General features: G+C 38.1%; 1 non-coding gene across 1 annotated transcript; it reads right to left on the bottom strand.

Annotated features, from left to right (window-relative positions):
• Window positions 1–2,001: 2,001 nt before the first annotated feature.
• Window positions 2,002–2,108, bottom strand: LOC131254660 (small nucleolar RNA R71). Its single transcript, XR_009175782.1, has one exon. It is a non-coding gene; the product is annotated as a small nucleolar RNA R71 (small nucleolar RNA).
• Between the last annotated feature and the right edge of the window lie 22,280 nt (window positions 2,109–24,388).

The raw sequence follows: 24,388 nt of genomic DNA, 5'->3' as shown, positions 1-24,388 counted from the left end.
TGGCATCGAATTTGTCAATGAAATTGAAGCAACTAACTGGACTGTTTTGGACACTTTTTTGATTACTCAAGGACCTGTTCGAGGACTTGAAGCTTCACTCGATGATAACGAAGGAAGGTTTAATGACATAGAAACTTACACAATGCGAAAGGAGAGAAGACGCCACTTCCGGATTCAAACCTCTTCGATGACATCGAAGGTGGTTCGATGACATCAAAGGCATTACACAGAGTTACACGAACTGCTTAAATTGTTGCGATTTTGCGAACTTACAGAACTTGGGCTATAAATATGGGATCCCTAGGCACTTTATAGGATATCTACGGTTTGGAAGAGCATAGCAAAAGGGTGAAGCTGTCATTTAGGAGTTTCTTCTTCCTTTCTTTTTAGTTTTTAATGCTTTCTTCTAATGTTTTGAATCTAATCATTTCTATGGTTGGCTAAATCCCTTAGTTAGGGCTAAGGGGTGAAGCTTGTAGCGTGATTGGGAAGTTTTTCTTATTTGGTTCTTGTTCTTGTTAAACTTCTTTGATTCTAATTTGATATTTAAGGAATACTTTTACTTTTTAATGGTTTGTTGTGACTCAAATTACAATAAATCTATAATAGCTTTGATTATCTTCTTTTTCAGAATTAAGATTGTGAAGATAGTAAATCCTGTTGTTCACCATCATCCCTTACACATGGTTGGGTGATGGAATCTCTTCTAACCTTCACAATTCTTCTATGATTGGTTATGGGATTGATATATCCTATTGTTTGCCATTGTCTCTAGGGCATGGTTTGGTGATCGAATCACTTTCAATCCTCACAACTCTCATCCATTGAGAACTAGGTCCATTGAAGTTTAGATTATCTTATTGATATATCTTCCAATTGAGTTCCTTAAATCAAATAAGAAAACACCCCAATAGCTGCAAGTGGATCCTTGAAAACCCTAGTTCCCACTTTCAAATTCCTAAGTTTCTAATTAAATACCTAATAATTACTTCCTTTTATTCCCAATGTAGATTTAGAACTTCTTCTAGTTTTGATTCTAGTTACTTTCAAAATACACACGAGTTTAGTCATGTAGATTCAACCACGGTCTTACCGAGATTATTACTACATCGTGACCCTACACTCAGTCTTACCGGGGATTAATAGTTGCATTTTTCTAAGATTATTTAATTTTGAAATTAGGTTAACATTAGGGTTTATTTACTTTCTATTTTTAGGTTAGGGTTTTTCTAAATTATTTTTAGAAACTAACTTATCTTTCAATTTCTAGGTTAAGAACTTTCCTAGTTTGTTTTTAGAAACTAACTTACTTTCCTAATTTGTTTTTAGAAACTAACTTGCTTTTCTGTTTTGCAAGATCTTAATATAGAAACTTCTAATTTGGTAACTTCTTTCTAAATCTCTCTCTTTCTATTTATAGATTTCTTAATTGCTTTAGTTCTTCTCTTAGGTTTAGGTTAGCTTAGTTACTTGAGGGTTGAGGGTATTTCATCCCTAGTGGGTTCGTGATAATACTCGATGTCTCTTAAGTGAAGGAGGATTAGTTGAAGGGTTATCTATCCATCACAAGATTAGACACCACCAGAGATCCTCAGAGTTAATTGAAGTTATGGTTGTCAATCAATTGACCAATCAACCTCTAAATCCACCTCAACATAGGGTTGAGGAAATCCATGATGAAAACGAGGTGCATCGAACACCCCTGTCTCGGACTTTATGGGATTATTTACAATTGGTGGGGGTGAGCACACCTTCCTTTTTTTTCCAGAAAATATGGGACATATGGATATCAAGCTAGGGGTGATCCAACTCCTTCCAAAATTCCTTGGACTTGAATTTGAAAATTCATATTTACACATGAAAGAGTTTAATGAAATATAGCTACTTTATATTTTCTGAATGTGTCTAAGGACACGGTCATGCTTAAACTCTTTCCCTTCTTCTTGAAATGACATGATAAGAGAGTTCATTAAGAAAATTTTCTCATATCATAAAATGAACACCCTTAGAAAATCAATCATGAACTTCGCCCAAAAGGCGGATGAAACATTCTTCTAATGTTGGGAGCGGTTCAAGGATATTTTCAATTTATGCCCACAACATGGTTTTGAAACTTTGGTGAATAACAAGTTTTCTTTACGATGGGCTGACTTCTTCCATGCACCAAATGGTCGAGACAATGTGCAATGGGGAGTTCATGAACAAAGAGGTCGATGATGTGTGTGATTATTTTGACAAGCTTGCTAAAAACACACAATTATGGGACATCTCCTAAAATCTAGCACCACTTCTAAGCCTACTCAATCAAAGAAGAGGGGTGGAATTTATCTTCTAAAACAAGATTATGATATAAATGCTAAAGTGACTAATCTCACAAGAAAACTTGAGGTCATGGAACTAAAGAAGGTTAAGGCTATATAAACTGTTTGTGGTATTTGTGCTTGCAACAATCACACAACTGAAAATTGTCTAACAATACCTGCTTATTAAGAGGTACTAAATGAGCAATATAATGTCATGAATAATTATCAAAGGCCTTTCAGTGGATCCACTTCTAATACATACAATCCTAATTAGAGAAATCATCCAGACTTTAGTTGGAGGAATGGACAAACTACTTCTCCTCAAGGATTCCTTAATCAAATTCTAAATCAAGGGAAACCTCAAGAGGATCCGGTTCTAAATCATCTTCAAATTTAAGAGTGTTTCAATCAGGGTATGCTACAAGCCTTGCAAGACCTTACAAAGGCCATACAAGGGCTTAAGACAAAAATGTGATTGGGGAGAAAGGAAGCCTTCTACCTCAACCTCTTCCCAATACAAAACAACAATATGAAGTCAGCAACCCAAGCTCTTCAAATCAAATGGAGCAAGCTTAATCTATCACCACTCTTAGGAGTGGGAAGATCATTTACAAAACTATTTTGGTTATGGCTGAAAAGCCTAAGGACCCGAAAGAGGACAATAATGATAGATCTAGCACGACTCCACAAGATTTAAAACCGGAACCTCAAGGTATGCCGATTGCACCAAAACCTCTCTTTAACTCTCAGGACATTTTAGGGGTGCTGAAACAAGTGAAGGTCAACATTCCTCTATTGGATGTCGTTAAACAAATACCTTCATATGCCAAATTTCTGAAAGACTTATGTACAACTAAAAGATGACAAAATATTCAAAAGAAAATCTTTTTAATAGAAAAGGTGAGTGCCATCCTAAAGTAAGATGTGCCACAAAAGTACAAAGATCCTGGTAGCCCAACCATCGCTTGTGTAATTAGTAATTACCGGATTAAGCACGCACTTCTTGACTTAGGAGCGAGTGTTTCTTAATTTATGAGTGAGTGTATATCTAATTCCTTACTTAATCTATGAACCACTTGGACCACATTACAATTTGTTGATCACTCAGTTCATGTATCGAGAGGGATAATTGAGGATGTGGTGGTCTAGGTTGATAAATTCTACTACCCAGTAGATTTTATTGTCCTATATACTCAACCCATCATGGAAATGAGCACTTAAATTCCAGTCATTTTTGGTCGCCCATTCCTTGCCACATCAAATCCAATCATTAATTGTATGAATGGAGTCATGAATTTGTCTTTTGGGAATATGACATTGGAGCTCAATATCTTTTTCAACATGAGCAAACAGGTAGAGGATGATGACAATTCCCATGTTATTAACTTGATTGATTCTTTCATGAAAAATAGAACACTTCTAACCTTATCCTCTAACCCTCTAAGGACGTGCCTGGCCCACTCCCATGATTTAGATGATGATATGATTAGGGAGATGGGAACCATGCTGGATACCATGCTGGTACTTGAAGTTAACCGATGGAGGCTATAATTTGATGAATTACCCCAAACTGATGTAGTGCCCTTACCGTCTAGCTTTAAAGCGCCAAAGCTTGACCTAAAACCTTTACCTTCTAATTTGAAATATGTCTATTTAGGTCGAGAAGAGACGTAGCTAGTGGTGATTTCTTCCCACCTTAAGTAAGAACAAGAGAGTATGCTTATCTCTACTATCATTGAGCACAAAGGAGCCCTTTGATGGTCGATTGCGGACCTTAAGGGAATTGACCCTTTGATTTGTACTCACCGTATTTTTTTAGAGGATAATGTGAAGACCTCTCGGCAACAACAATGTAGATTAAATCCAAACATGAAGGAAGTGGTTAAGGCTAAGGTATTTAAAATATTGAATGTGGGTATTATATACCCTATATCCGATAGTCAATGGGTGAGTCCAACTTAGGTGGTTCCTAAGAAGTCCGGAATCACTATCGTACCCAATGCCAACAATGAACTCATGCCAACTAGAGTTACTACAAGTTATAGAATGTGCATTGACTAAAGGAAATTGAATACCGTCACGAGGAAGGATCACTTTCCTTTGCCCTTCGTTAATAAAATTTTGGAAAGGCTAGCTGGACACTTGTACTAGTGTTTCCTTGACGGGTATTCGGGCTACAATCAGATAGAGATAGCCCTTGAAGATCAGGAAAAGATCACATTCACATGTCCCTTTGGCACCTTTGCTTACCAAAAGATGCCATTCGAACTGTGTAATGCCCTTACCACTTTCAGTGATGCATGGTGAGTATTTTTTCTGACATGGTGAGGCAATATCTGAGGTCTTCATGGATGACTTCTCTGTCTTTAGCCCATCTTTTAGCGATTGTTTAGAGAATCCCAAATGTGTGCTGAAGCGATGTGAGGAAAAGAATTTGATACTAAATTTGGAGAAGTGCCATTTCATGGTTTGTAAGGAAATTGTTCTTGGAAATATCACCTCGTCCAAGGGAATTGAGGTAGACAAAACTAAAATTGATTTTATCTCTACCCTACTTCCGCCCAAGAGCATACGAGACGTGCGATCCTTCTTAGGACACGTTGGGTTTTACAGAAGATTCATAAAGGACTTTAGTCACCTCTCTCATCTTTTATGTAATCTTCTTTAAAAGGATGTACCATATGAGTGGACTGAGTAATGCCAAGAAACTTTCTCTAAGTTTAAGGGCATGTTGACTACCGCACCTATCATGCAGCCACCCGATTGGCGCATTCCTTTTCAACTTATGTGTGATGCATCCAACTATGCTATTGGGGCGGTGTTAGGACAGAGAAAAGAAAAGAAGCCTTACGTTATTCATTATGCCAGTAGGACTATAAATCCTTTCCAAGTGAATTACTCTACTACGGAAAAGGAACTCTTAGTCGTGGTATTCGCTTTGGACAAATTGAGATCCTATTTGATTGGATCTAAGATCATTATTACACCGATCATGCGGCGCTCAAGTACCTTCTTTCTAAGAATGATGCTAAGACCCATCTGATAAGTTGGATCCTCCTACTCTAGGAATTTGATTTGAAAATAAAAGATAAAACGGGAGTAGAAAATGTAGTAGCTGAACATCTTTTGAGACTTGACCTCCCTAATTCCCTTGAGACAACACCCATAAACAACATGTTCACTGACGAACAATTGTTTAAAGTCTCCCACTCACTTTGGTTTGGTGATATTGTTAATTATCATGCCACTGATTTCATGCCTACACATTGGACTGAGCAAGATAAGAGGAAATTCTTTGTATAGGTACGCAAATTCTTCTGGGATGATCTGTATTGATTTAAATATTATTCAGACTAAATTCTAAGGAGATGTGTGCCGGACAATGAACATCAAAGTGTTATCTCCTTCTGTCACTCTCAGGCCTATAGTGGTCACTTTTCTGTTAAGAAGACCACGACCAAAATTTTGTAGTGCGGCTTTTATTGGCCCACTATGTTCCAAGATACTCATGAGTTTTGCAAAGCTTGTAAGTGTTGTCAAAGGTTGGGAGCATTGTCTCGTCAAAATATGATGCCTCTGAACCCAATTATTATCACTAAAGCATTTGATTGTCTGGGTATCGATTTCATAATGCCATTCCCCCAACCCTTTGGAAGTTTATATATTTTGCTAGCTGTATACTATATCACTAAATGGGTCAAAGCAATCCCATGCTGGAATAATAACCATCAAACAGTCAATAAATTCTTAAAAGAAAACATCCTTTCCCGGTTCGGATCACCTCGAGCCATCATTAGTGATGGAGGTTCACACTTCTGTAATAGGCCATTTGTAAACTTAATGAAGAAACATGGCATCTCTCATAAGGTGAGCACTCTATACCACTCACAAATGAGTAGGCAAGCTGAAATTTCTAATAAGGAAATTAAACACATTTTGAAAAAAATGGTTAACCCTAACCGAAAGATTGGTCAATTTGATTTATCGATGCTTTATGGGCTTATGATACGACCTTTAAAACTCCTATTGGAATGTCTACCTTTAGACTAGTCTATGGGAAAGCTTGCCACTTACCTGTGGAATTGGAACATAGAGCCTACTAGGTTGTCAAGAATTTGAACTTCGATTTGGACAATGCTGGCTCACTACGTAAATTATAATTAAATGAACTCAAGGAAATCTGGAATGATGCGTACGAGAACTCGAGAATTTACAAGGATAGGATGAAGGTGTTCCATGTTAGGAACATCCTTTGAAAATCATTCCTGACTGGTCAAAATTTTTTTTTGTACAATTCTCGGTTACATCTTTTTCCAGGTAAACTCTAGTCACGTTGGACTGGCCCTTTCACTATTACTAATGTCTATCCTCATGGGGCCATTGAGATAAAGAACCCAAACAATGGCAATGTTTTTAAAGTAAACGGACATCGTTTAAAACCATTTATTGAGAAATTTATTCAGAGGACATGTCCATGCCTCTGACTAATCCTTTATACCAGGATTAATCTCCTAGTCTGATGGAGGTATAATTAGATTTATTTTCTTTCATATGATTTAGGACTAGGGTAGCTTGCTTTCAACTTGTTTTAGTTTTATTCTGTGATAACCCATGTTATGCTAAGATTTATGGACAAGCCTTAAATTTCCTTCACCCAGGTACTATCTTTCCATCACTACATTTCTTTTTGTTATCTCATGTGCAATACATGTTTATTTCTTTTACATTGAGGACAATGTAGATTTTAGGTTGGGGGTGTGGATTAGGTAAACTAATCAGTATTTTGTTTAGTTTTGAGAAGAAATTGTGAAATTTTTGAAAATTTCAAACTACAATTTGCTTGAAAGCAATAGTTTGTGTAATTAAGAATGCATTGAGTAGGATAATAAGATGAAATTGAATCTTGAATTGTTGGAGTTTGATCACCTGAGTAGACTTTAATCTTGGGTTCTCGAATGATTAAGAGGAAATTTGTATATCATGTTAATCTAAATCACAAAATACGTTCAATTTGCTTCCTTAGGATATGCTAGGATTTCTGATTGGTAGCATGTGAATCATTAATAGATGCTTAAAATTGAGTCTGAAGAATTTTATCCATCCTAAAAGATGAAAAACTAGTTAAAAAGTAGGAGATCGACAAGAAGGCTATAAATGATGAAAAAGAATGAAGAATGACAACATCTCTAAGGAGAATGAAAAAGGTCTTTGGAAAGAATGTAAAAATCTGAAAAGAATGAGTAAGAGTGGCTATCGATATAAAATTTAAAACTAGAAAAAGAAGGAAAAGGGGATAAGTTCGGAATCAGTACTTGAATTTTCAACCAATCTTAAAGTGATGAGCATAACAAACATTATGAAGCGCTAGTGTGTTCATGGGAAGTAAGTTGATATTCATCAAGCACATTGGAAACACGTGATACATGAATTTATGATTTTAAAGCTGATCAAGAACCTATTTGATTGATTGCTTATGTGATTCGGCTCTAGGTTTTTAAAATCTCACTTTCTTATCTTAACTCTACTCATTCATACTTGATTGAACAAAAGACTATCTTCTAAAAAAGGCTTTGAACTTTCAAGATGGAAGATTATTTTATGCATATTTTTACTTGGGACTAGCAAAATGCTGGTTGGGGAGTGTGTTAAGACTCAAATATTGTATATATTTTTCCATGTATATCTTAGTTTTATGAACATGATAATGCTTAATGGTATATTTTATACATGTTTGTGTTGCATGGTGAGTTTAAGAGCTTGGATTGAAAAGAATGCTAAAAGCATGGATTTAAGGCTCAAGAATTGTCAAAGCAAAGAAGGGATCTTTAGAGACCAAGATTGAAGATTTCAAGACCTCAAGATCCATGAAAACCAAGTGGAGGAGGAAGAAATTCGAAATAACAGAGTATTGAAATTCAATTCATTCTCTGTGTCATCGATCATGGTTTGAAGGCATCATAGCCAGCATTCGATGACATCGAACATAGATCGATGACGTTGAATTTTCATAGGAAATCAAGTTGGTTGCTGGACATATTGGATGCAATTCTCGATGAATCAAAGACATATTTGATGACTCGAAAAAGATGCTCGATGACATCGAAGACTGTTCGATGGCATCGAATTTATCGAAGAAATTGAAGCAACTACTAGACTGTTTTGGACACTTTTTCGATTACTCGAGGACCTGTTTGATGACTTGAAGCTTCACTCGATGACATCAAAAGAAGGTTCGATGACACAAAAACTTACGCAGTGTAAAAGGAGAGAAGGCATGACTTCCTGATTCAAACCCCTGCGATGACATTGAAGGTTGTTCGATGACATCAAAGGCGTTATACAGAGGTATGCGGACTGCGTAAATTGTTATGATTTTGCGAACTTGAGAAACTTGGGCTATAATATAGGTTCCCTAGGCACTTTTTAGGATATCTAAGGTTTGGAAGAGTAGAGCAAAGGGGTGAAGCCATCATCCAAGAGTATCTTCTTCCTTTCTTCTTAGTTTTTAATGCTTTCTTCTAGAGTTTTGAATCCAATCATGTCTATGGTTAGCTAAATCCCTTAGCTAGGGCTAAGGGGTGAAGCTTGTAATGTGATTGAGATGTTTTTCTTGTTTAGTTCTTGTTCATGTTGAACTTCTTTGATTCTAATTTAATATTTAAGGGATACTTTTAGTTTTTAATGGTTTGTTGTGACTCAAATTACAATAGATCTGTAATAGCTTTGAGTATCTTCTTTTCCAGAATTGAGATTGTGAAGATAGTAAATCCTGTTATTCACCATCGTCCCTTGGACACGGTTGGGTGATGGAATCTCTTCTAACCGTCATAATTCTTCTATAATTAGTTGTGGGAATGGTATATCATATTGTTTGCCATTGCCTTTAGGGCATGGTTTGGTGATGGAATCACTTCCATTCCTCACAACTCTCATCCATTGAGAATTAGGTCCATAAAAGTTCAAATTGATCTTATTAATATATCTTCCAATTGAGTTCCTTGAATCAAACATGCAAACATCCAAATAGTTGCAAGTGGATCCCAAAAAAGCCTAGTTCCCACCTTTGAATTCTTAAGTTTATAATTAAATACCTCACAATTACTTCCTTTTATTCCTAATTTATATTTAGATCTTCTTCTAGTTTTGATTCTAGTTACTTTAAAAATACACACGAATTTAGTCCCTATGGATTAGACCTTGGTCTGATTGAGATTATTACTACATCATGACCCTACACTTGGGGTTGTGAACACCGAATGTATGTTCAGCTGCAATCGAAGGTTACCGTTAGTGCGAGTTAAGTATAACAAAATTATATAAAATTAAAGTCCATTTGAAGTTGGTGCGAATATTTCCTATTTATAGGGGTGAATCTAGCCTTCCAAGACATGAATTAGGGTAGTAAAGATAGAGCAAGGAGTTGTGGAGCTTCTATGGAGTCCTTCACCAATCCCTCGGTTCTTCCTATATTTTTATGTTTTTCTTTTGATTTTAGTTCAATCATGTCTTTGGTTGGCTAAATATCTTAGCTATGGCTAAGAGGTGAAGCTTATAGTTATATTTAATCTCATAGTTTACTTTGATTTATATTATTGGTTTGATCGTTAAACAAATATTGATAATTGGTTCAAATGAAGATATATTTTTAGTTTACTTTGATCCATTTTTCACTCCGGGTACATTAAATGCTTAGAAAAGCTAAAGAGTGACTGTTGTTGATGTTGAGATATGGTTCTCCCTGCTAGCTTGGTGTGTACCTGCAAAACTAAGTGACAATGGCGGCCCTAGTTGTAGCTTGGGACCCTCTGTTGCCTAAGTTAGAATAAGAACAATCCGAGTCTAGTTGAATTAGGGTATAAGTGCATACCTTCTATTGTAGGTAGGGTTCTTATTTATAACCCCTTGAAGTATGTTTCGTGTTTGGTGTGGATTCATATCACAGTAGGGATCTTTCTTCAGATATATGGCACTTATCTCGGCGTTATTCTTAGTGATGATTATGAGGAGGTAATCCATACCGTATACGGAGGGGATATGTCCTAGTGGTTGGCATCTGAGTAGGTCAAGGTTGATAGCAGAGGCAAACCTCAAAGTCACTAGCGGAGGTCTTACAGACCGAGGCTAATAACTGAGGTCAATGACTGAGGCTGGAGTTGAGCCCTGAGGTCTGGACCCTTGGTGGTCATCTTTCAAGGTTGGCATTTATAGTTTCCCTTTGGTTGAGATGGTTTATTGTCAGTTAAATGACAAAGGTTACCACTCATGGTTGATGCTCGGATTGGTCTTGGGGGTCGTGGTCTTTCCCGACCTCCCATTCGAGATGTTTGCCTTGTTATTTTCATTTTATTCTAGTTGCTTTGTTAGTCCAGTCTTACCCATAACAGTACCCCCCTACTTCAGTGCGCTCTCCAGGAGCTCGAGAACTAAATGGACTTGGAGTGATGCCCGTGAATGAGGACTTAGGCATGGAGGAGATCGGGAGATCAGGTCGATCGAGGCCATCTGTCATTATAATGGGAGAGAGAAAGGTTGCATGTGCCAGAACGAGGATTTAGTAATGATAATGATGAGTCATACGAGGAGGCGTGCATGGAGTGATACCTCTTCGTCTTTAGTGGAATAGGATGAGGACACTTATCTCTGCCTCGATAATGGAGTTTATCCGTGAATCAGTAGTGGCCACATGGATGGATGTGTACACTGAAGCGCCTCTTTAGATTGTAGCATTAAATATGTTCATTTAATGCTGCAACCCGAGGCGACTATAAATAGGGGAGGGGGACACCCTAACCCCTCTTATCTGCCCCATTCACTCCTTCTTCCTTCTCTAGCTGTCGAACTTAAGCCATTTCTAGTGAGCCTCTTTAGCCTCCTATCCTTCTTCTTCGACCACTCCTTTCTCTCTTCTTTCTCTTTCTTTTCATTTTTATTTCAAAATGTCGGATGGTTATGTAGAGCATTTATGTTCGGGACCTTTCACGAGGAGTCCATTATAGAAAGTGTGGACTCCCAGTTGGGCACAGCCTGGGGCATACTGTCTCTGGTGATAGAAGGCAATGATGAGGTAATGTTGGCTTCGAGGAGGTCAAAGATAGTATTGGTCAAGGGATCGTCCTCGAACGTCGGTCCCTTTAGGTCATGGCTGTGGGATGCAGACCTAGTATAGATTATGTAGGAGTTCCAGATCCCTAACTCCGTGATTCTCTGATCCTCCCAAGGTTGGGGAAGATCCGGGTAATCCTCACGAGAGTGAGGTGGCAATATATCTCGTGGCCTTGCAGTGAGGTCTACGACTGCCTCTCCACCCTGTTGTGCTAGAGGTCATCCATCACCTTAGCCTCGCCCTAGACCAGTTAATCTAAATGTCTGACAGGCCATTTTTTGCACTTTCATTATGTGGCATAAGCTTAGACATGCCGAGCTGTATGCAGACGAGCTCTTGCACTTGTATAGAGTGAAGGCCAGCCCTAATGCTCGGGGCTGGTACTATTTCTCTACATAGGAGAACAAGGGCAAAGCCCTCATCACCAACAACCTATCCTTTAATAAGGGCTAGAAGGACAAGTGGTTCTTCACGTCGAGAGAATTTGAGGCCCTAGTGGCTGAGGTGGTCAGACTGCATTCCCGGGTCCCCACTAAATTCGCATTCCCAGGTCGAAAATTGTTGACTTGTAGACCTTGTATTATTTATTATTTATTATTTATTAAAATTTTTATGTCCTCATTTGTTGACTCTAGTCCTGCTTTTTTGCAGCTCTTCCTCGAAAGTAGCCCGATCCTACTTAGTTGTAACTTCGACAAATTAATCGTGTGAAGGAGCAGAGCGCTGCTGAGAGGAATTGGAGGAGGTTGATCACTCCTTAGACCTTGTACCAATTATGCCTGTCTTTGGTCAAGTCAACAGGTATATTGTAGCTGGTTGAGGCTATAAGCTAGGTTGAGTCTAACTATCTCATGAAATGGGTCTACTATCGACAAGTTGGGTGGCATTAGCGTACCACTGACGAGGCAGATAGTGAGGTCTTTTCCACTCACTTGGTCATGCACGCGATGACAGGTAGCCAGTGTCGGAGTCTATTAGACCCCAGTGATGTTTGCACTTACAATCTATACTAATACGTGGATTGGTTAAGGATTGACATGTTTGTGTTGTATTTCTAACATATGACACTCAGCCATATTAGCCTTGCATTGCATAGCCTTGGTAAGGCTAACAACAATCATGGACTTGGCAGCTTAACCCTTCATCATTTTCTGTGTACTTTGATATTTGTATTCTTGTCATATGCATTATGCACATGCACACACACTCTACTAAGCTTTGTAGGAGGCTTATGTGTGTTTGTTTATGCTACATGTGATGCTAGGGCATATCAGCAGCATTAAGTCTAAAGCATGAGTCTGATCTTTTGAGTTCATGGTTATATTGTGTATTCCCCTTCTAACACTATACTCAATGATTATATAGTGGATATGTGATGATGATGTTTCATGACTATAGTACACTTATGGTTATGATCCTTTAGAAAAAAATCACACTAAAAATCCTCCTTATGGGATTATAGGATCGAAACCTAGCATATCAGAGCTAGGAGCAAAGAATAGGGTACTACGAGGGCTGTTGGCACCAAATTCAGTGGTCAAAAATTTAGTGAGCCCATTTCCTGAGTTAGGGGCTTGACGCACCTTCTTTTCGAGAGAAATTCATGATAGTGCGCCTTAAAGTATTGGTTTTGTGAATCAGGAATAACTTTTTAAGGAACTCCTGGGTCATCTTAGCTCATGTGCATGCAGTTTAAGTGAATGGAGCCATGACTTGACATTCTCCTTTAAAGAGAATGGAAATATCTTAAGTTTGATGGTTTCTTGAGAGACATTGTTGTAATGCAAAGTTGCTACAGTCTCATCGAATTCCATGAGTCGTAGATATAGGCTTTCTGAGCCAAGTCCATGAAATTTAAGATGAAGTTGGATCACTCTTGGTTTGAAATCCAGGTTACCTTCATTGACAGGAAAAATAATATAAGATTATGTAGTCGTTCTTGTTAGTTGTAGGTAATGTCTTAAAGTTCTGACCAGGAGAATGTAGTGTGACTCGTTCTCATCATGCACCGGTCTAACTGGTGTTGTGTTCCACATAAGAAACTTATTGAAATTTTATCCAGTTCCAGCCATATTCTCGTCAAAGTATGGCTCCTACTCAGACATTTTTGGAGCATTTGCAACCATGGTTAGAGATGATTCAACCGTAATTAGATATTTTATAACTTGATGGTGGATGGAAAGCCTGTTGACTAGACCTCCTTCACTTAAAAGTTGATGTGTATGATCCTTCACCCACTTAGGCATAAACCAATAATAGGAAACTAACTTCTAAACCTGAAACTATATAATAAGAAATCATACAACAATTAGAATAAGAAAATCAATAAGATGAGGGAACGAAGTTACCAGTTTCGAAGAACTGGGGTTACTGATTCTAGAAAAATAAAAACCAAACAAATGATGTTAGTTCTAAAAAAATTCTATAAAAACACCTAACTAGAACTATACTTCTTAGAATTAAACCCTAAAAGAAAGACCCTAGGTTAGAACTAGAAATCAAACAACCCTAATTATTCTCAACATATAGTTCCCTAGTAATGACACTAAATACTTGATTAAACCCAAGGGTTGACAACCCCAACTATAGGGTTGTGATGTAGTAATAACTCAAAAAACCAAGCTTGATACATAGGGAATTTGGTGAAATATACTAAAAGTTTAATCTAAGAAAAATGCTTGGTCTGGGTTTTTAATCCAGTGGATTAGAAGAGTTATAAAAATGATTATAAAAAAGAATAAGGATGTAGGATTCCCCAATCAATAGATTTTGAATTTGATTTGTCTTCTCGAGTCGATAAATCAACTAGAATTAGAGATTTGGTGATGCGAGGTGATTTAACTGTTAATTCGATTTCTTTATATACATTTCTTATCATGTGAGGGGATTCAAAATTCTAAGATGAATATACTCTTAAAAGGATGGATTTAGAGATCAAAAGAAGATAATGAAGAATTAGAGATTTGAAAGTCATTAATGAATAATTCATGTGTCAAAAATCTAAGGAAACTAAGTGATGAATCAATGGAATTGAAGATTTAAAGTAAAGAAACCAAGGAAAATGAATCCTAAAAATTTAGGGCCAGAAAAATCATATTTTGAAATTTTAAGGCAAAAAAAAAACATAGTTATGAAAAATTACATAAACAGACTTTGATGACATCAAAGTTAGTTTCGATGCCATCGAAGTCACTTCGATCCCATCAAAAAAATCATGATTTTTCTCAGTTCATTGCTAGACAGATTCATGCACTCTTCAATGTCATCGAAGGAATGTTCGATTTCATCGAAGGTTCCATTGAAGTCATGTTGACTTCATAAATTCTAAGTTTGCAAACATTTCTGAGACGGTGTGAAAGATTAAGTTCTAAAATTATTTAGAGGAGTCCCTAGGCTATTCTAAATCATCTTATAGGGTTTGGAAAGAGAGAGAAGGCCAAGGCGAAGCGCCGACATCGTTGTTCTGGTTCAATTTCTTTATGGGATCTATTAAATCTTTTAGTTTTTCTTCTGTTTTTGAGTTATCTGTGACTAGCTAATCTCTTAGCTACGGTTAAGGAATGAAGATTGCAGCTAATTTCGGTGTTTAATTTATTGAATTCAATGTTATTACTTTAAATGATGATAATAGATTAGTTTGGTTTAACTTTACTTTGAAAGTCTTTGAGTTGTTTATTTATGGATTCGTTGTGCACTTAAGGTACAATGAATGCTCCGATTTAGAAATTATTTAGCCTTGATCTAGATAATGAATCAATCTATATTATTAATTGATCCAATGATGCCTAGGGGTACTTGGATACTTTCGATTCCCTATGATTGATGTCCGAGTGCTTAATGGAAGAACCGATCAATTGAAATCATATTCATCTTAATACTTTTAAATGATTTAACCACCATATCATCTGACTGGATAGATTAGGACTTCGATACTAGTTGTGTTATTTTATATTGAATCGGAAAATTGATGTTGAGATTACTACAAGTGGATTCCTAGATCCTTAGTATTTTATCTTCATTATTTATTTTTCCTTTCACATCATTGGATTAAAATCCAACCAACGAAGTTAAACTTATATTAGTACTAGACTGTATTCCCCATTTCTCATGGATTCAACCTTGGTATCACTGATTTATTACTATATTGCAACCTTGCACTTAGGGTTGACGAACAAGTTTTTGGCACCATTGCTAAAGAGTGGCATTGAACACGATTAGGTTTAGGTTTTCTAGGTTTGATATATATGGTTTGATTTTTCTAAATTAAAAACAAATAGAATTTGTTATGTTTTATAATTTTTAACAACACTAGCATTATTCACTTGTTTGGTTTTATAGGATTCTAGTTCTAGTTCTTCCATACAAGTAATATCCTTCATCTCTCTCTCTCTGTCTATTTACTTTCATAATTGTTGTAGGACTTAGAACTTAGAATTAGAAGTAGAGTTCTATATGGTTCATGCCCAAGTGGGTAAGGGATCATACATCGAGACTTCTAAGTGATGGAGGTTTGGTTGAAGGGCTCATGGTCTATCGACGAGTTAGACAACATCTAAAAACCATGGTCGAAATTGAACAATATGTTGATGAGAATCCTCTGTGTTACACCCCACCGGTTAGGACGGTGCGTGATGAGAATGAGGTGCACCGAGTTCCACCAGCTCAAACCCTACGTGAGTATTTATAGCTAGTAAGAACAAGTACACTTTCCTGCATGATTTTCCCAACCAATGTAGGAAATGTGGACTTGAAACCCGATATGATCCAATTATTACCTAAATTTCATGGACTTAATTCAGAAAGCCCATACCTTCACATAAAAGAATTTAAGGAGATTGTCACAACCATACATTTTAACAATACTCCTCTTGACATGATTAAATTAAAACTATTCCCATTCTCTCTAAATGAGAAGGCCAAATCATGGCTTCACTCTTTACGACCGAGATCAATTGTCACATGGGCCTGTTTTGAACAAGAAACAAATGCATTCGATTTGAGAGAGTATCATATTAAAATATAACAGAGAAAGAGTCTCTTAAGAACAATCATCATATTATTAATAATGAGCTCATTTACATCCTCGGGCATCCCTTGATTCTAAGATAGATTATTTAAAATATAGAAATTGACAAAGTTCAAATGTCCAAGCTGGATGTCAAATTCGGTAGCACTTCGACTCGTAATTTGATCAACTCTTTAAGAGGAATATTGTGTAGATTCTATCAGCTGATCTCTCTCCTTGAAGCTTGGACAGAAGAAGAACTGGAGCTTGATCGTTTCGGCAGCATTTCAGCCTAATTACCATTATAGACTGCATGACAGTATTTTGGCCTAATTACCATTACAGATTGCATGACAGTCTAGTCCGTGCAAGCCACTGGCTTCTCTTCAGTCCTACCTTTGGTCTTATTTGCTACTCTACTCCTCCAAAATCTTCAATCCTCCAAATGAAGGGGGTAGGGGGTATTTATAGGCCTCCTCATGTGTGAGACCTTGATCTTGGTGCCATGGGGCCCACCTTTCATCCATTCTGATCATTTACAGAGAACAAGTCCTGAAGGTAGTTGTGCGAATCCGCGCAACTGGTATTTGGGTTGCACGGACCCGCGCAATCAATATCGTTTGCGCGGACCCGCGCAAACCCCCTCTAAAGTACTTGTTCTCCTTCATTTTCTATTTCCTTCCATCTTTCACTTTTAATCTTCTTTTTCTTCAATTATTTCTTCTCATTTTTATACCTTAACAGATGCCCTCTTGATCCTTTCATTGTTTTTTTCCATAAAATCAAGGAAAAATGATCAATTTTCCTCTGAAGAAAGGGTTTTGTGTGAACCCACGCAACTGAAGGTCGTGTACTGTACTCGGCCTCATATACTATAAATACTGTGAACTTCATTCATTCTGCAGTTGCTTGAGCTTGTAATGAACCTCTGCCTCTCCATTAAATCCCTGCGTAATCAACTCCAATTGTGCGAACCTGCGTAACAAGTCTCTTATTCATGCAAGACTCCTAGCTGTTGCGCTACCTCGCGTAGAGAACTTCATCTGCGCGATCCCGCGCAACCAATCTCACTGCAGACTTGCTTGACTTAGAAATTTTCGAACTCTGGGATTCTCTTGGCCTTAGCATCCCTTGGACTTTGACACTTTTCCTTTGTAAATCCAATTCTTTCCACCATGCACCGGTCTCAAGCTCCTTTTCCAAAAAGAATGAACCATCCATCCTCTTCAAAATCCAAACAACTTCTTCACCACTCTTGAAAATATATAGAAATTCATGAAGAAATTTTGGATCTTCATAACCCCTTCACTAGTGATCAAACTACTGTTCCCATCAATCTGCAATGTCATTGGTCAATCCTGCATAGTGAACCTTTTGATCATCGAAATATCTTTGTCTCTCTAGACAATTAGGTTAGAAAAGAACCCACGATCTTGACAGGATATTTAGAAGGATATGGACAGTACCAAAGAGCAGGAAAAATTCATAAGATGAGATTTCTACGCCCATATTATGCTCCTCAACAACCTTTCCTCACCCATTATTTTAAGACAACTCAACAATTGTTCTTCTCTGAGAGAATACCTTGGAACATGGAGAACTTCCTAACTACAAGATTCCTGTCTCTTCATGATTTCTATAGTGCCTAGGCTCGTGCTATTATTCAGAAGCATACTGCCATTCTGGAGCAGATTTGTCTCTCTGATGCAATCACAGCCACAACTGAACATTTTCATGCGGATGCTGCTATTTTCAGAGACTTTCTCAACCATTGGTCTTCGATTACCAATTCATTTCATCTTCCTTCGGGTGAAATGAGCATTACCCTATGGGATCTATTTTGCATAGCGGGTCTTCCCATTATGGGTAACATTTTTAATGCATATGTGCCTTCTAATGCTCTGACATTGGCAGGAGGAGATACATCCAAAATTTTTGGAACCACCCTTAAACTTTTCAGTGCATTAGCCAGCTTCCCTCATCCTGATTGCATTACTTCTCTCGAATGGCTGTCTTATTCTCTCAAAAGTTGTGGTACGTCATTCCCCTTTTGATTTCTATTTCCGTAATTTTAATATCAAATGATTTTAACCTGATCATCATATCTTCGTCTTGCAAGCTTTGCAGATAATAACCATCTAGAGCTCAAGGCCATTCGCAAGAACATTAAGCACATTGCAGAATATAGTTCTTCTTGTGAACTAGCCACCTTCTTAGCTTGTTGGTTAAGCTTGGTGATATTCCCAGATTCTGATCAAATAGACATCATCAGACCTTCCTTCTTTGTGGTCGCAGGTGTAATGGCGGAAGGTCAAAAATATTCGTTAGCTTCTTCAGTTCTATGTTCTCTTTATCATGCTTTCAGAGACGTCATTCTTGGTCCAAAGGATCCTGTCTCTAAATCTTTTCCAGTCTACGCTCCATGACATTTCTTCATAGGCTGGCTAGGTGTATACTTTCCTTGGACATATGCTGATTCTGGAAGAGCATATTCGAACCCTAACCCACTTCCTCTTCAACATTATCAATTGAGAGACATGATTAAGAAATCAAATGGATGGATCTCTAGAAAAATAGAAAGCAATGATCCCATCGCTTTGATCAATTTTCAATGTTTAGCTATCCTGAAGATGTAGAAGCTATTGATGATAATTCCATCTCGTCTGGTGAACATTCTTTCCTTATTTCCATCAAATCTAATACCCTTCCTTTGAGGGAGAATAACGTATTCTGGCGTGAACCATATTATCCAGTAGATTTGCTTGCCAATTCGGATTTGATCAAACTGTACTAAAGACTTGTGATGTTGTCACCAGAGCAACGAGAAGTTAGGGCATTGGGCCGTATAATTGGGCCTTAATATGGAAGTAACTTTTGAACATTCACACTGGATCACATTTCCTCATTCCCGGCTATAATTATCCAGTTAGTGCTTCTTACTGTTATATGTGTTGGTGGGTCCATCAATATTACTTAGTAGACCAATGTTACCCAGTGAATCATGTTATATGGATCCCTCCTCCCCACCTAAAAGATTACCAGGACCAACGTATTGGCTATTTTGAAGAAATGGATCGTACCCCCCTCTCCAGGCTAGCTGGATAGCTTTTGGTACTCCTTTAAGGGACACTCACAAATCTCCGACAGAGACTAATGATTCCTTGCAGTTCTTCCCTCCTCCTCCTTTGTAAATATTACAAGAAAATTCTCATTTACCGTCAAAAAGACAGAAAGTGGAGAAACATCGTTGCCCACCTCAGAAAGATCAACATATTGTTATCAAAGACTCATCCTCTTCAGAAAGATAAGCATATTGTGAAGCATTTAACTTAGTACAAAGAGTTTTAAGTATCAAACATTTTGATCAGACTTAATGTAATCATAGTCTATGTTGCATGCTTGTTTGTTCTAAACATGAAATTTTCATGATTTTTGTCATAATATCAAACAATCAGCATATTTGAGAACATTTCATATAGTCATGTATTTTCTTTTGAAAGTATCACAATATTTTGGGATGGTTTATTCATTTCATAAATTTCGATGTCATGATTTATTGCAAGCATTTTTATTTACTCTCATATGAAATATTCTGGAAGCATTGTGAGATATTCTAGTATTTAATGAAACATAACAAATAAAATGTAACGTCTCAGAAAAATCCATACAAAGACCCGAGTACCACCTCATGCAGAAATCCCTAAAGATCGTATACTGTGGAAATTAGACGAAAATTAATTAAGTACTAAACTAAATTAATCGGTGGATTAGCTTGAACGACTATTTATACAAACTGTAAGACCCAATACCATTAAAATCGCTAACTCAACATTACTTAAAAACTTCAGGGAAATCCCAAAACCCAGTTGCTCTCGGGAGCACATTGAAACTCTGTATCAGACCTGGACCACACGTCGAAAGTCCGATGACTATGAAACTATAGGGTTACAACCGTCTTATTGGACTTGGCAACTACTATGGGAATTGAGCCCAAATAGTTTCTAGAAATGCACAACTTGAACCTTGAGCAAAGTGTGTGAGAAACACGAATATCTCTAAAAAATGAACCCAAACTTAAGTGAATTGGACCGTTCGCTTGCGAGCAAAGTAGAAGACTTTAGACCGTAAGTTTTTGTCCCAACTACACCCATGGATTAGGAAAATTTCCCTGCACCTACTGGTATACTTGTGGCCCTGATCGAGGGACAACGACCTTTGATCTGATACGGGTCCTTCACAGGCGATCAGTTTGTCAGATCGCACCATAAACAAAGTCCTAGCATAGATCCACTGTCAGAGAACTTACTCCATGATGTGTGTAAGAAATGGACCTTCTTAAGGGCCTTGTTTGTCAAAAACAGACACCCTTTGGCTATAACCTAAGTATACAGTGGCCCTTGGGCCATTAACATCACTTTTGGGCTTATATAAGGACCTTAAGCCACACCTATCTCATTCCATACGAATTTCTCTAACCCTAGGAGAGAGAAGAGAGAAAAGAAGAGAACAGAGTAAGGAGAGAAGGGAGATTCCTGGAGATCGTTGCAGGGATCTTTACCCACGACTCCACATGCCATTTCGCCTCCCCACCATCGTTACACGAACCTTTCTAACTACGATTTGGGTAAGGAATCCTAACCCTAATCTTTCTTTAGAAATTCAGATAGAGTAATCAGTGAAATACCTAACCTATTTCATGATTTAGATAACCATTGTTCCGTTTATGGTAACGTAGGATTCGAACCGTGTCCGAACCAAGTATTCTGACGAAAGGTGCAGTTAGGTTATGGTTTTCAAGGCTTTCAATATCAGTAATGATTTATGTCTGACTTGATTACTATCATATGATCCTAGTTATGATGTATTAGATAAATTATGCATGTGTGTGAACTATATGAATATATAATGCATTCCATGTGCTTGTTAAAATGTTTGAATGAAATTTCAAATATGATTTGTACTTGTCATGACTATTAACCTAGAATACATGTTTGTTGTATGTATGACAACTCCTTTGTGAAAGGATTTGCCATAATATATGTTATAACTAATTTAGTTCATGTATGTAGGAATGTGTAGTCTAATTTATAGATGAAATGCATATGTATAACAACATGTTCAATGTGTTTAATAAAATGCTTAAATGAGAATTTTGTTTGAATTATTTGTTAAATGCTGTTATGATTAACATACATGACTACCTATTACATTTGAGTATGATTAGGACTACTACGCAGTCCAGGCAATTGGTAACGGTTCTCGATTGAGTGGCCGAACTAGTTTCACCACATTGGATACGTTCAATGAATCTGAGATGTACGGTGATTGTCGACACTGGTTAAGCCACGTGTAGTGCATATGCGCTCCATGTTGATTAATTTAGCGTGCGCTTGTACTAATCGAAGTTGTCAAATAACCCGATTGGCTTATTGTGTGTTTACCATATGTGGACACTACTGCTTGAATCTAAGGTACCACTTACTAATGTAAAGACCCATTTCAACCATGGTATCACGATCCGCTAAGACTCATGAGTCGAGCATGGTGGTATGGGACATTGTGGTCGAACTATCAACCTACGCTGGGGTGACGAGCCTCCCCTTAGTGACCAGTGAACAACTTAAACTTATGAGTTGGGCATGGTGGTATGGGACACCATGTTTGAGTTGTCGGCTTACACTGGCGCAGCTCGGCTACGGTCTCAGCGTGAGTTAGGGTGAACCGTCTGATCTAGACCCCGTTCAAAAATTGCACTCCAGTTGGTAGGGCGTTGGTGGAGTGACCTCAAGTATAAACTTTTGAATTTACCTATCCACTGGTTTCTTTAGGGGTGATGCTTTATAACTTGCATATCGTATGTGATTAACTAGGATTGACGACCCTAGATGGATCCTTGCTTGGGTTAATGATATAAAGGGAGGTACCTTAGCTTCTCAAACTTGTTGTATGAATAAGCCTAATCAATTACTTGGCTAACACGACCATGCACCGCATTGCATGTGCTTTGGCGAGGAAGTGCACGTTTAGGGAGTTTTCCATGTGCGATTGTTAGATGGAGTCACCGAGGGAGTACAGGCGAGGGCATGCATCATTACTGCATATCATTCCTGCATTAACAAGTGTAATTAGGAAGTGATTGCTGTATATCTTTATCATTACTGCTTGATTGAATTGATAACATGTTAACCTTTGTGTTATAGTACCACTGAGTTGATCACTCACTCCCACTTTGGGACGGTGTTTTAAAACACCAACCAGACACTGTTTTAGTTGCAGATGATGATGACGCTAACACGACAGAGCCGGATTTCTTGGACGAGGAGGAGTTCTCCTACGTTCAACTCTCAGGGGGTCCGTATAGACTTAGAGCTGTGTCACTGGGATTTCAGGGCTATGGATTAGTTGGACACTTTATGTTTTTCCATTTTGTATATTTTGGAAACAATACATGTAAACATTCAGCCCAATTACATACTTATACTCTGAAGGTTGTAAATCACTTGCTTGTTCAAATATGTATGTTATAGTCTTTTACTTGCTTAATCAAATTACCTCTGGAGTATGATATGCTATTTTAGTGTAATCCCATTCATGTTTAATGCACTAATATAGACAACATTTAAACATTATTATCTATGTTGAATAAGTGATGCGTTGGATCTCGGGAGTTGAGCTTTGCTCGACCCTCAAAATCCTGGGCGTTACAAGTTGGTATCAAAGCATGATTTAGATTAAACTAGACCTGGGTTATGGTAACATGATGCACTCTGATGCACTTTGACTTAGGTGGGGGCGATAAAATATAGAAATGTTCATAGGATCCCAATTTTCACCAACGGGCGAAATTGACTGTTGAAATGTAACCCGTATGCATTAGAGAAAATATAAAATGATCTCAATTCCTTTTTAGACCGTTAATCAATGGTTTTAAGCTATTAGTCAATGAATCTCAAACTTGAAACACGCCAAAAGGTGTGAATATGTGCGAAATGGCCCAAGGAAATACATCACACGGACGAAGGGGCCCAAAGCCCAATTCTGGTGAGACCCAGGCTGTCCCTCGCACCTTTACAACACCCCAGGAAGGATGGCCACTGCCATCACCTCCAGAGAGGTGCAGCGGCACCGCCCGGACCTCCAGCGGGCCGCGGTGGGCCTGCGGTTTCGGCGGCCCACCGCCCTCACCCACATGTGTGGGACCGTATTTCACATGTGGGACCCTCCACTTAAAATCCTTTTGGCCTTTTTCACTCCATTTCACTCCATTCTCACCTCAAAACCCCTCCAAAATCTCATTTTTCCTCTCAAATTTCCATTCCAAATACTCAAGTTTCTTCTTCTTCTACATTACACTCTCATCCTCCACCATTCTCTCAAACCCATCTCCTACAACCTTCCATCTCCCTTATTTCTCCTCATTTGAGCACACAAACCCATCATTGTTCTTAAAATCCCTAAACTTTCCCATTCACTTCAATATCCAAGCTTTTCCACTTTCATGGCGCTCTTCGAGCTAGTTACCACCATATTCTCACTCTCGACACTCCTCTCCCTTATGAAAAAGAAGAGAGAGTCCGCGGATAACGCCGAGCCTAGCTGCCCTACCTGTTTAAGGAAGAAGATGAGTGGCGAGGCTACTGTTAGCATCGATCGAGAGCGAAGGTCAAAGTGGGATCTTGACCCGTGGATTCCCACCGAAAGATCTCTACCACGGGACATCGAACTTGGTAAGTTTTGTAACCATAAAGTGGTATTTGAGGCTCATGTAGATGAAAGACTTTTTGAATTATACTTAGTGATGGGTATGCTCCTGGAAAATGGATGGGGTCCCCTATTTGAAGGAAATACTCATGCGAGCGAAGGCTCCGTACGGGCCTTCTACGCCCACATACCGGACCCACTACTGGAGCCTTTGCAATTTTCTATCCCCTTGGGAAGTGAGGTGGCCATAGTCAATGTAGATGTGGTGGCTCGCAT

The sequence above is a fragment of the Magnolia sinica genome, chromosome 8, assembly GCF_029962835.1.
Source record: "Magnolia sinica isolate HGM2019 chromosome 8, MsV1, whole genome shotgun sequence".
Classification (NCBI taxonomy): domain Eukaryota; kingdom Viridiplantae; phylum Streptophyta; class Magnoliopsida; order Magnoliales; family Magnoliaceae; genus Magnolia; species Magnolia sinica.
Note: the sequence above shows the minus strand (reverse complement) of the source record. Positions and strands in the feature narration are given on the sequence as shown.